This window comes from Corvus moneduloides, chromosome Z (genome assembly GCF_009650955.1).
Source record: "Corvus moneduloides isolate bCorMon1 chromosome Z, bCorMon1.pri, whole genome shotgun sequence".
NCBI lineage: Eukaryota > Metazoa > Chordata > Aves > Passeriformes > Corvidae > Corvus > Corvus moneduloides.
The window spans coordinates 11,389,781-11,401,533 of NC_045511.1; positions in this window are offsets into that span (position 1 = coordinate 11,389,781).

Here is an 11,753-nt window from a genome sequence, read left to right on the forward strand (position 1 = left end):
GAAGTGAAGTACAGTGAGAGTGGTACTACATGGCAGTGGGAAAGGTTGCTGGATAATGATTAAGGCCTTGCCATTATCAATTTCAGTTCTACATTTTGGCAAATTGTTAGGAAACTTGAAATGCCATAAAATATTCATTGCTTCATAACTGGCAATATCAAACTGCCATTTCTTAAATAAGTTGAGTGGTGGTGGAAAGGTGCATGTCAAAGGTATAAAAGGTCTCGGGTACTGGAAGGAAAGGGTTTTTTATTCCCCTGTTCCAGCATCAGCAGCTATTGCAGGTATGAGAAAGTCCAAATAGTAACAAAATGCCAGACTTATCCTGCCTCTTCAAAACAGCAATGCCACAGCAGAAATCGTTGATTCTGAAACTTTTTGTGCACCCAATACATTTTACTGTGTAAGTCCCTGGAAAATTTTTGTATCCTGTGGAAAATTGTACCTGTGGAAAATTTTTGTATCCTGTAGGAAAGTGTATCTTCCTCTGACCTTGACAAACTTGATTATAAACAAGGTATACAATTTCTAAAGTGAAAAACGTTGTTCCTTTATGAATACATTTATAACAGATAGCTGTCTTCTTATCTTTTATTCTTAAATGTATTATAATTCACATGGTATCTGAATTCAGGAAAAAGTTTTTGGACTGAAAAAAACTGTCAACTTTTTCTAGGCACCATTTGGTGCCTCAGAGAGAAAATGGAGTAAAGTACTTTAAAGAGTATTTAAAGGAGTATGAGCATTAGAAGCCAAAAACTAGACGCTTTGGTGATGAGATAATCACTATTTTCATATTTTCTTGTGGTGTAGCAGTCACTGTGCCCTCTGCATTTTGTTCCTGTGAGAAATGTCAACAAAGTCCCACAATTCATCAAGGAGGTGTCCATGTGTTTTTCCTCCTTGTGAAGGAAAAGGGTCTTTCTGACTGGCTGAGTAGCTGCATCTGTAGGGCTATCCCTGCTGCACTCACTGTTATTATTTAAGATTATAGACTACAGTTTCTGTAACTGATTGTCTTTAAGGATGTGATCCAGCCTTCATTGAAGCCAAGGGAGAAACGTGACTGGCTGAAAGGGATTTATTGCTATAAAGGAACAATATGAGTGCATGTGCTTCCAAGGGTAAAGCCTAGTTGAGAGTCCACTTTGAGGGTGGCATTCTAAAGGCCTTAATTTAAATTCCTTATTGTGCATCCAAGCAGACTGTATGCTTCAGATGAATGTGGAGAACATTTGTGTTGTTAAAACTGGACTATAATCCACCACAAAACACACAGCTTTTAATATTTAAAAGTAACAAACTCAGTGTTTCAATCTATCACCCTAAAGCAGTGTGGCTGTGTTGCCACATTAGACTGTGTAAATTGCTGAGGAAAGTAAAATTACATCAGGGTGCTGGGGAAACTCATGGGGTTTGACTGTTTTACATATGCTTTGTATTACAGAAGTTCGTGTGTCCTTTTGCCTTCCATGGGCTTGATGTTCACCTAATGATGTTTCCTCAGAAGCATTTTTAATCAGACTGAAAGCTGCCAAAACAGCTGAGTCTGAATCAGTTCTAGCAGTATCATCTCCAGGAACTGTGTGAACTTAGGTGTCTTGACTTTTCAGAAGCATTACATTTAATTTTCTATTAAAAGGGTATCACTATATTTTTAGATTAAAATCTATCCCTTTGTTAAGGAAAAGACATGCATGAGATTTGCACTGTGTTCATTATCTTTATGGAAGGTATTCTGTCACAAGGCAGTTTATTCTAAATCCAGTGTAGGTGGGTAATCATTATCCCTGACATAGGGATTGCTTCTGCCTTAGTAGTTGGTTAATGTCTTTAAATAAGCTCTTGTTAAAATGCTGAAATGTAAAAGTGTAATCCAAGTATAATAACAATGGTATGTAAAGACAAATACATTTTGAAAAATTTCCATGTTTAAATTTACCTCCCTAGTATCTTCTTTCATGGGGAATTTCCTCTACCGATGAAGCAGTTGACAAAAGCCCGAATTCAGTGGGTAGAACAGATGTCACTAACTAAAGCTTTATGCATTTGCAGCCTTAATGCAGAAGCTGGACCAAGTCAGAAAGGGGCACGTCCCTTTGATTTTTTTGTGTGTGCATACAGATAACAAAGGTAATTAGAACACCATATCATCTCCCTAACTGCTAGATGGTACCATGACACTTCACTTACAATAGCTTTAAATGAGAACAGAGACGTAGAAAGAATTTTTTTTTCTTGGCTCTAGACTTGCGAGAACTAACTACCTTAGAAGTTTGAACTGGTGGGAGACCAGCATTGTAAGATGAGAGAAACAGAGAGTGAAAGCCAAGCCACAAATAACTGCAACATTGTGATCCCTTAAGCCCCACAGTTAAGAAAGGAAAAAAAATCTCCTTGTTGAGAATTCAGGGCGGGCAGGGGAAATAAAATGGGTGAACCGCAAGATGGAAAACCGGTTCCAGACTATGATGTTCTAGTGACGCAAGCTGAGAAAGGTGCTGCGGCACAACTGCGCTCTCCTGAGACCCGGCAAGAGTCATTCCTATAGGAGAGAAACCACATGAAGACAGTGAGTAAGGGAAATTTTAATAGCAAAGTAGACTGGAAGAGACTGCAAATCCAAACAGTTTTCGTAAAGCAATTCCGTGTCTGAGTGGAAAACAATGAGCCCTTATCCACAAGTGAAAAGACGATAGAGCACGTACTGGGCGTTCTGCTCAACTGCTGACAAAGTAAAGGAAAAAAGTGGAGGGGAAAAGATAAGTAATCCTGTAAAAAACTTTTCTTGCATGAAAGTAGAATGCTGGTAGGGAAAATTTAGTGAATATGTTCACAATGGACAAAGGTAAATGGAAGATAGGAGTGTTTCTCATAATGAAGAATCGATCAATTGCTGGATCAAGTTCTGTCTGGGTTAATTATAGATCTATCAAAAGTTGTGTGAAACCAGACGTACCAGATCCTCTGTCACCCATTATGAAGGATTAATCTCTATTAAGTGATTTGTAAATAATCCAAAGGAATTAGTTTTCTTCTTTTCTTGATCAAGAGACTTTCCTTGTTTAAGTTAAACAGCCTGAATAACGGTGACTGATAAGAGATGTGGGAGCCATCTTTTCTCCATTTGTCTTTACAGAAGACTTTTCCCATAAATGTTGAATGTGATTATTGAACAGGATGATTGTAGAAGGTTAGAGGATAAGTCATCCTGTCTACAGATGCCAGCATTAGCTCAGTTGACATTAGCATTTTGCTAATAATGCGCCAGGTTGTGGGTTTGATCCCTGTGGACTTGATGTTCCTTGTGGGTCCCTTCCAATTCTGAATATTCTATGATTCTGTAATAAGGAATTTACCATGTGGCTTTTCTGAATGAGATGGGGAATTGAAGAGTCTCTGGACTAATCTCTCAAAATGTCTGTTCTGAGATTGTAACCTCAAATCCATATAAATGAAGCATTTGTTAAAACCTATATGTGTCCCTCATTCAAAAGCATCACCTTTTAACTTCTCTCTCTTTTTTTGTTCCTTTCTTGGTTACCTGAGATTTCCATTTAGGTCCTGAATACTGGAACTCACAACAAAAAATTAAATTGTTACATTCTTTGTGCAGATTTGCCTCCTTCTCTGAGATGGGAATTTACACTGACTAGGTATGGCTTAATTGAATATTTTCATATTTATATACTATAATGTTTGATCACTTTTATGAGTGTTTACTCATGGCACCATAGAATTCTTTGTGCTTAATACCAAACATTTACATAAGTTCTTGGAACTAGGTTAGGATGCATATAAGGAGCAAACTGAATCTGAAGTGAAAAGAGAAGACTGAGTTCTAAAATTTGCTACATTGCTAATGAAATGTGAATTTTAACAAACATAGTTGAAATTGATGATATGTTGTTCAAAACTAGGAGAAAAAATCCTGTAAAAAGCCTTTAGTCCCAGAACTTTTCCATGTGTAGGCATGGAAAAATAGGCAGGTACTTCTACCTAAACTAGTAGATGGTTTTTCATTGACCATTCTCTTTAAAAGTGCATGAAGGACATAGTACTTCCAGTTTCAGATTGGTCCTAATTCAGTGATATAGTCCCAAATTTTTTACTTGTACAATTCTTTCATGTGAGCAAGTGATTTCCTCTTACCCTCCCAAATAACCTTGGAATGGTGTAACAAAGTAGGTGTTTCCCTGATTCTGCAATTTGCTATGCCTTCCTCCCATTGCTGCAGTGGAGGGGCTGTGTGCTCTGTCCTCTGATCAGGAAACAAACAATGAAGATGGCATACACTGGAGGCTGGGGCTTGGTATCTAAGAATCACTGGCATCTTGATCTTAAAAAAAACCCACTTCGTAATTCCTTCTTGATTGGTGAATTAACCTCAAACAGAGGGAATAGAACTGCAGCCTCTTTTTGTATCTGAGTATGGAAATAAACCAACTATTTCTGCTGTTATCTTCACATTAAGAGAAGCCTTAGAAGTCTTATGGCTATATCAATATATGTCAAAGTGTCAGATTTATCCCTCCTTGGTACCAGACAGACCAAGGCCCAAACCCTGAGCCATGCCTCTGTCAAAGCTGTGGTGTTATATTTACCGTCTGTGGACAAACATGCAAATGTGCCTGTATCTCTGCAGAGGAGCTCTCTTAAACTTCCTTCTCCATTTTTGAGCCTTTACCATTTCTGCATGTAATCCCGGTCTCTGCATGGAAGAGACTGGAGTCTCCTATTGGGAAATTCACGTTTCAAGAAGAGACAATCTAATCATGCCAGATGAAAGAGGAATGTTGGTATCTTATCAAAAGGACTTCACATAGCAATACACAGTGAACAAATAGGAATGTTCAAAAGCCACAGCCCAAGCTAGAGTCCATTCCCACATCATTCATAAACTTTTAAAGTAGATACATTGCCTATGGGTTGGATCCTAAAATTTGATCTCAGGTGAGTGGACACAGTTCATAGTGGGCCTAAGTGCATGCTCAGCTGGAAGACTGAAACTTTAACTAAAGTTATTTTGTGTGATATGTCCCAATAGGTGATACTGGGCCTAATGAGAACATCAAACCTATTTATGTGTAAGTGCTTTGCTGGCTTTTAATACTCTAGACTGCTAAGAATTAAACTTCAAAATGTTTAACTAATTATTCTGAAAGCCAAAGTCGAGGTTGCAGGTACAGAATGATCAAGTCAATCTATCTCAATGAATGGCAAAAAAGATATGAATTCTTTATGGGGGATTACTGGGAAATGTATGTATATACATACATAATTTTCAGTTAGCCCTAGTGAGACTGCATCTGGAGTGCTGTGTCCAGCTCTGGACTTCTTAGCACAAGAGAGAACATAAAGCTCCTGGAGCTGGTCCAGCAGAGAGCTACGAAGTTTATCAAAGAACAGAAGCATCTGTCTTACGAGAAAAGGCTGAGGGAGCTGGGCCTGTTCAGCCTCGACAAGAGACAACGGAGGGGGGGACTTCTCCAATGTCTGTCAGTGTCTGCAAGGAGGGGTCAGAGGAGGGACCAGGCTCTGCTCAGTGGTGCTGGGCAATACAACAAGAGGCAATGGGCAGTAAGTGATGCACAGGAAGTTCCACCTGAACATGAGGAAGAACTTCTTTACTGTGCTGTGACCAAGCACTGGAACGGGCTTAGAGAGGCTGTGGAGTCTCTCTCACTGAAGCTACCCAAGCACCATCTGGACACAATCCTGTGCCGTGTGTTCTGACCCACAGTGGGCCCTTCCAACCTTGTGCTTCTGTGACTTGTTCCTTGTTTGGTTACCAGTTATATTTCATAGTTAGTAAGTGATTGCTAGCTTTATCAACAGTGGGTTTTGTGTTAGGGACACATGTCCTTAGGAATGAAACAAAGAGATTCAGAGATGAGAGATTATTGATGTGATGCCAAGTAAAATCATTTTTGCCTGTAAAATATATGAATTATTCATAATACAATTAAAGTGCTTAAAGCTTAATGAAGTTCATCTCATGTTTGTTCAGTATGTGATATGAAAATATTTTGGTTTTTTAACTTAGTAAAGTAATTTATTTAAATCAATAATTAGCACACTATACAAAGAAATAAAATCAATATTTTCATCATTTTAATTGTAATTAAGTTTATTATGTCAATATTTTTATTTTGACTTATTTAATCTTGGTAAAGATAATAAGAGCCTTTTTTTGAGTCATTAATTTACATTTTTCTCAGCTGAAATGAGTGGAAAAGTAAATATTTGGCAGAACTCAGTTTCACGGAGATTTATGGAAAATTTAAATCACTTGACATTGTATCTGTTTATTATTCTGTACCCTGTCAGTCAAAGACACTTTACTTACGAGAAACTCAAAAAGAGATGATATGTGCTAGAATAGAATCTTAACTGAGATTCATCACCCTTGAAGCAGAGGCCACAGAGAGTGAGAAATAATAACCAGTGGTTAGTTTAAAAACCTAACAGACCAAATAGATCTACACAATAAATTTGCAAAGTGGCTATTAAAACTGTTCTTGGAGTATAGGAAGGAAATCCTTTCATTCCTAGTGCACGAGGAATCCAAATTCTTTGGGGTCTACAATGAAGGGCAGCCAAAGATTTTATGTGAAAAGGAAGAAAGACTTGTATTAAATAAGTACTTGCCTATGAGAATGAAATTTATACAACTGCATATAAATAATGATGTAGTATTTTCAGCTATATTAAGATGCTGCAAAAGTAGAAAAGCACTTAAGAGTGCATTTAATTTAATTTAATTTGTTTCAGTTTTATGAATTTAATTTTAATTTAATTGAATGCTACAGAAAGACTCCTGATGACCTCTCTATGCTTTAGATTAAATGTAACACTTAGAAGAGAAGTTTCCATTAGATGGTGTTCACTTACTTTTTCACAGCATTAGATAGCTTGACTCACTATCGGCATAATATAAATAAAAATAAAAATTCGTGATCAGAGATTTCTAATTTGTTAAATGATAAAATTAATAAATATTAGAGTTAACCAACAGAATTTAATTTTAGTAGTTAAGAACCTAAAAAGTGTTTTATTATGAGTAGTCATTTGCAATTGTATTAAATGTTTTAGTGACACATAAAACTTGTAAGAACTTCGCAAATAGCTGGCAGTTTATTTTAAATCTTCTTGCCTCATGGTTTTCAGGATGAAGTCAACATACACAGATATTGTTATACTGTGGAGATGGTCTATCTCTTCTGACTGCCAGGATTTTCGGTTCTAAAAGTCTCTTGCAACAACTTGGTAGAAGCTTCACTCACAAATCTGTTCTATACAGCAGCCTCTTGGTATTAAGCAGACACATCTCTTTATGTTGTCGAGTGCCGAGACAATATGAAAATAGGAGGCTTTCATACAGGACGGACTTCAACGAGGTGGAGTAAATGCTGGTGCCATGACTTGGCTGAAAACACCTCTCTGGTTACATGGTACAGCTAAAATTTGCCCCGTGGGTGTTACTTTATGTTACTCACATAAAATTCCAGAGAGAAATATACAGTTTTCCATCCATCCATCCATCCATCCATCCATCCATCCATCCATCCATCCATCCAAAAATACACACATATACCTGTTTATGTAAGAAGTTTTGAAAATTTTCAAAAGCGTAAAAGTGAAATATTACCAGAGATTATAACAGACTGCAAAATATACTGGCAAATACAGGTCTTAAAACTCCAGTGGGATTGAAAGGACATGATGAGCAACCACATCTAGTTGAAGATGTCACTGCAGGGGATTTGGCCTAGATGGTCTTTAAAAGTCCCTTCCAACTCAATTAATCAGTGATTCTACAATTCTATGATTTTTATGATTCTATGATTCTAATCAAAATAATTTTAATTCTTAATCCAGTTCTTGAAGTAGATTGAAAGAGTATCTGGAATTTAGGCTCTTGTTCGATCTCTCACAATTCGAACAAGCTTCAAGCACTGTAAATGATTTTTATGTCAGTCTTTGTTTTCCTAGTTTTATTTTTTACACAGAGTAAGAGAAACCTTAGTGAGAAAAGCAAACCCTCATTCTTCCAGAACTCTATGGTTATCATTCATGCTACTCCTTTATTTTTCCTCTTTCTGTACACCTAGAGAAAACTTATCATGATGTTGGACTTTTCTTTCCATCAGTGAGATCTCCTCAGAAATTAACCTTGCTTAGGTTTGTTAGTGTTACTTAGGCTTGAATTTTATTTAGCATTATCTCACTTTTTCTGCTATATTGTTTTCAAAAATAAGTTAGCTAAGGGTTTCCTTGGTTGAGGTTTAATTCCATAGTCAACTTCTAGGTTTTTGGTATCAATTCACAAGAATTATTCCTCAAATATTTTAAGTAATTCCTTCACAAGTGTGGTTTCTATGAATGAGTTAATGTTTTAAATCATACTATGATTGTAGTTGCATAAAAAATCTTTAAATAGCCAGTCTTCAATTGGTGCCTGTTTCACAGGGATGTGAGAATAAATGTTACACTTTGTGTGTCCTTATTTCTCAGACTGCTCTGGTAATTAAAATTTTCTTTTAAAAAGTGGGGTTTTTTTCAATATCGTACTTGTCAGAAACCAATTTAGAAAATCAAGTACTCTTATTCCTATGTCCCACATCCTTGAGCACTGTCAGTCTGTATTTCGGCATGGCAGTCTTGTTGTGTCACAGTCCCACTTACGATGTTTCATTGGCTGAGAATGTAGAACATGTGGTTTTTGGCTGGAATCATTCCTGAACTAGCTGAGACACTGCTGCATAAAATGCCAGGGGTGTTTTTCTGCTGTATCATCCACTGACCTCAGAGACAGGAGTACTGAACCAGTTCTCCCGTACAAGTGGTAATGCTCGTGTTATGGTTTTGCTTGGCTGGAAAACTCCTTGGGCACATCACAGTTTTGTCCTGGCAGAACAAACCATGAAATGTAACAAGAGACTTGGATAACCTCTAGCCTCTGTGTGCGCATGCTTTTTTCCCCTAAAGAAACAAATGGAATGGTGCTTTACACATGATTACAACAGTTCCTTAACAGAGGCTGAGTCACGATCCACTGTAGTCAGTTTTAGGACTCTGCTTTACTGGTGGGTCAAACATGAGAACATCCTCAGTGTGAATTGGAGGAGCTAACAGTGCTCTAGTTCCTGATCTTCACTAGGAATGAGAGGGGCAGAATTTAAATCTGGTTGCCACGTATTGTTGAACTGCCCATTTTATTTGTCCTTTCCTACCTACTTCATTTTTTCTTAATTTTCCTAATACAGGAAAAGAATTGGCATAAATATTATTAAGTATTATATTTCATATTATTTCCTACAGTGGGCCGTTTCCATCTACATCTGCTTCCTTTATTTGTCATGTTATTGATTTATGAGTTGAAAATTCAATCACAATATTTTTCAATGATCATTGAAATTCTTCTGTAGTCTCCAGTGCACTCCAAAATACTTCTAAAGGCTGCATAACTTCTTGTGGCAGCAGGGCATTAAGTAATTTTCCTGTCTGCTCGAAAGAGTTTAAAATAACACTTAATCTCATTTATTACTTTATACATCATGATAATGTAGATCTTGCACAGGTAATAATAACAATGAAATAATAAATAAATTAATTAATTAATAATTGTAATGGTCTGTCCTACCAACAAATAAAATTGCAGACAATATGTCTGTATACTGTTTAATGTTTATATGTCCAAGTTTACATGAAGTTCACTTGCAAGCTTAATCCTTGCTTTTAGGCTAAAAAAGTGTAGTGTCAGTATGTGGTTGAAGTGAGTAAGTTAGTGGTTGCATAGATATGTGTGAGAACATTGAAGTGTTAGGGCTGTGCTCTAGCAATAAAAACATGAAATGTGGGTTGCATGAAACAACCCAGGCAGTAACAGCATAGGAAAGTGAATCCTTTTGGGGTTGTTCACTGGGGCTGTTTAATTTATGGGCATACATATGGACCATATGACCACGCACTTGTTTAACACTTAATTCCACTCTGAACTATTTAAAAATTGTTCCATTAGCAACGGATTCTGGCATTTGACCTAGTCCTATCAGCACTGGAGACTTACCAGAAAAGTAATTATTAACTTATGTTAAGCAGAATTACAGGCAAGCTGAGTCTCCCTCAACAGCAACAGAGAAGAGAAAGCAGTTTAAACTGCAGAAGATACCTTTGAATAAACTCTGAAAAGGCAAGAAGTAGGTAATCTATCCCCATTGAGAAATCATTTGAAGAAGAAAATATTTGAAGGAGTAATGATTTTCCCAGCCAAAGTCTGGGCCACACAGTCAGCCAAAGAAAAATGAATCAATAGAATATATCAGGTTCTGGAGAACATAAGTATAGGAGCTCTCACAAATGACGTAAATCAGGATTTTGACATTGCAGTGATTGAAATCCCTATTTGGCACGTGCTTAACTTTAAGTCTGTGAGTCGGTCCAACGATTGATATTAAAATTAGACAGATTCTGTAGGAAACTGGTAAAAAGCATTTATTTTCTTATTAATTAAGCTGGTTTTACCCCCCCCCCCCCCAATTTAAAATGCAAAAACTTTCTGATTGATTGTGGTTAAGAGATGCGCATTTTTTTGGTTATACAGTTGGCATCTTCCTGCAGCCTCATATAATATGTACACCCTTACACTTACATAACATATCTGGAAGATATATACATACATACATCAAGGGTCTATGTGCATGTTGGTTTTTTCCCCCTGATAATTAAAGTCTTTATGTTTTCAAGCTGTGTTAAACAAAAATTTCTCTGTTTCTCTGTAAGTGCTTCTCGTGCCTCAGAATCCTTTGTGGACTCCTGTTGCCTGCAGAGACTACTTGTGTATGTTTCAGGAGCCATAACTGCTATGTCACTCTAGCAAATCTACTGCAGGGAAGAGTGACCTTATGAAATTAATTTCTAACTGGAATATATTAGTGAGCTGCTAGTGTAGCTCTCATAATCCATTAGGAATTATTTCTATTTTTACTTTTATTATTGATCCTGTTGAACCTGCTGTATCAGACTGAGATATTCTTTGTGCAGCAGGTACTGCTATCAAGTGCAGTATTTGAGTCACTGATTCTTTGCTTGTCTCAGCTGGAAGATGTTCTTTGTGTATCTCAGAATGACCTGTCCTGCTGACTCATTTGATTCAATCTTTTGAAAAGGACAGTGTTGCTCTGTTCAGTTTGTAAATCAGACCATGTGGGGCTGAGGGCTGTACTCACTAGCTTTGTTAATAAATACTGCTGGGGTTAGACTTTTATCTGCTTTTAAAACCAGCTCTATATCTTTAAATATGGGATGAACTGATTATTGCCTGTTAGGTGTTACATGCAAATACTTTTGTATGACTGTGTCTAAAGCTGATCTTTCTGGTCTTTGCTGGAGCAATGCCCAAGAAGCAGGACAGAAGACAAGTAAAATGGCTTTGCTTGAGGAAAATGTTGTGAAACACAGCAAGATGCAGAAAGGGAATTACCTGCTTCAAAACTCACAACTGGTCAGCACTGGAGATCCAGCTCCTGCTGGGAGAGTGCAACTGATTGAATTCTCTCAGAGAGAGCCCAGTAACCAGGTAACCATGCTACAGAAAATTCCGAAGACTACAGAGCAATATAGGTATATACAGCAGTACAGAATAAACACTGGGATGGGCTTATTATGGGGCGCCACTTGAGAAACAGCAAGGTTCTCTGCAGAAGAGTTCTATATGTGTAGCAGCTGATCCCTATATCTCCAGTTTTGAA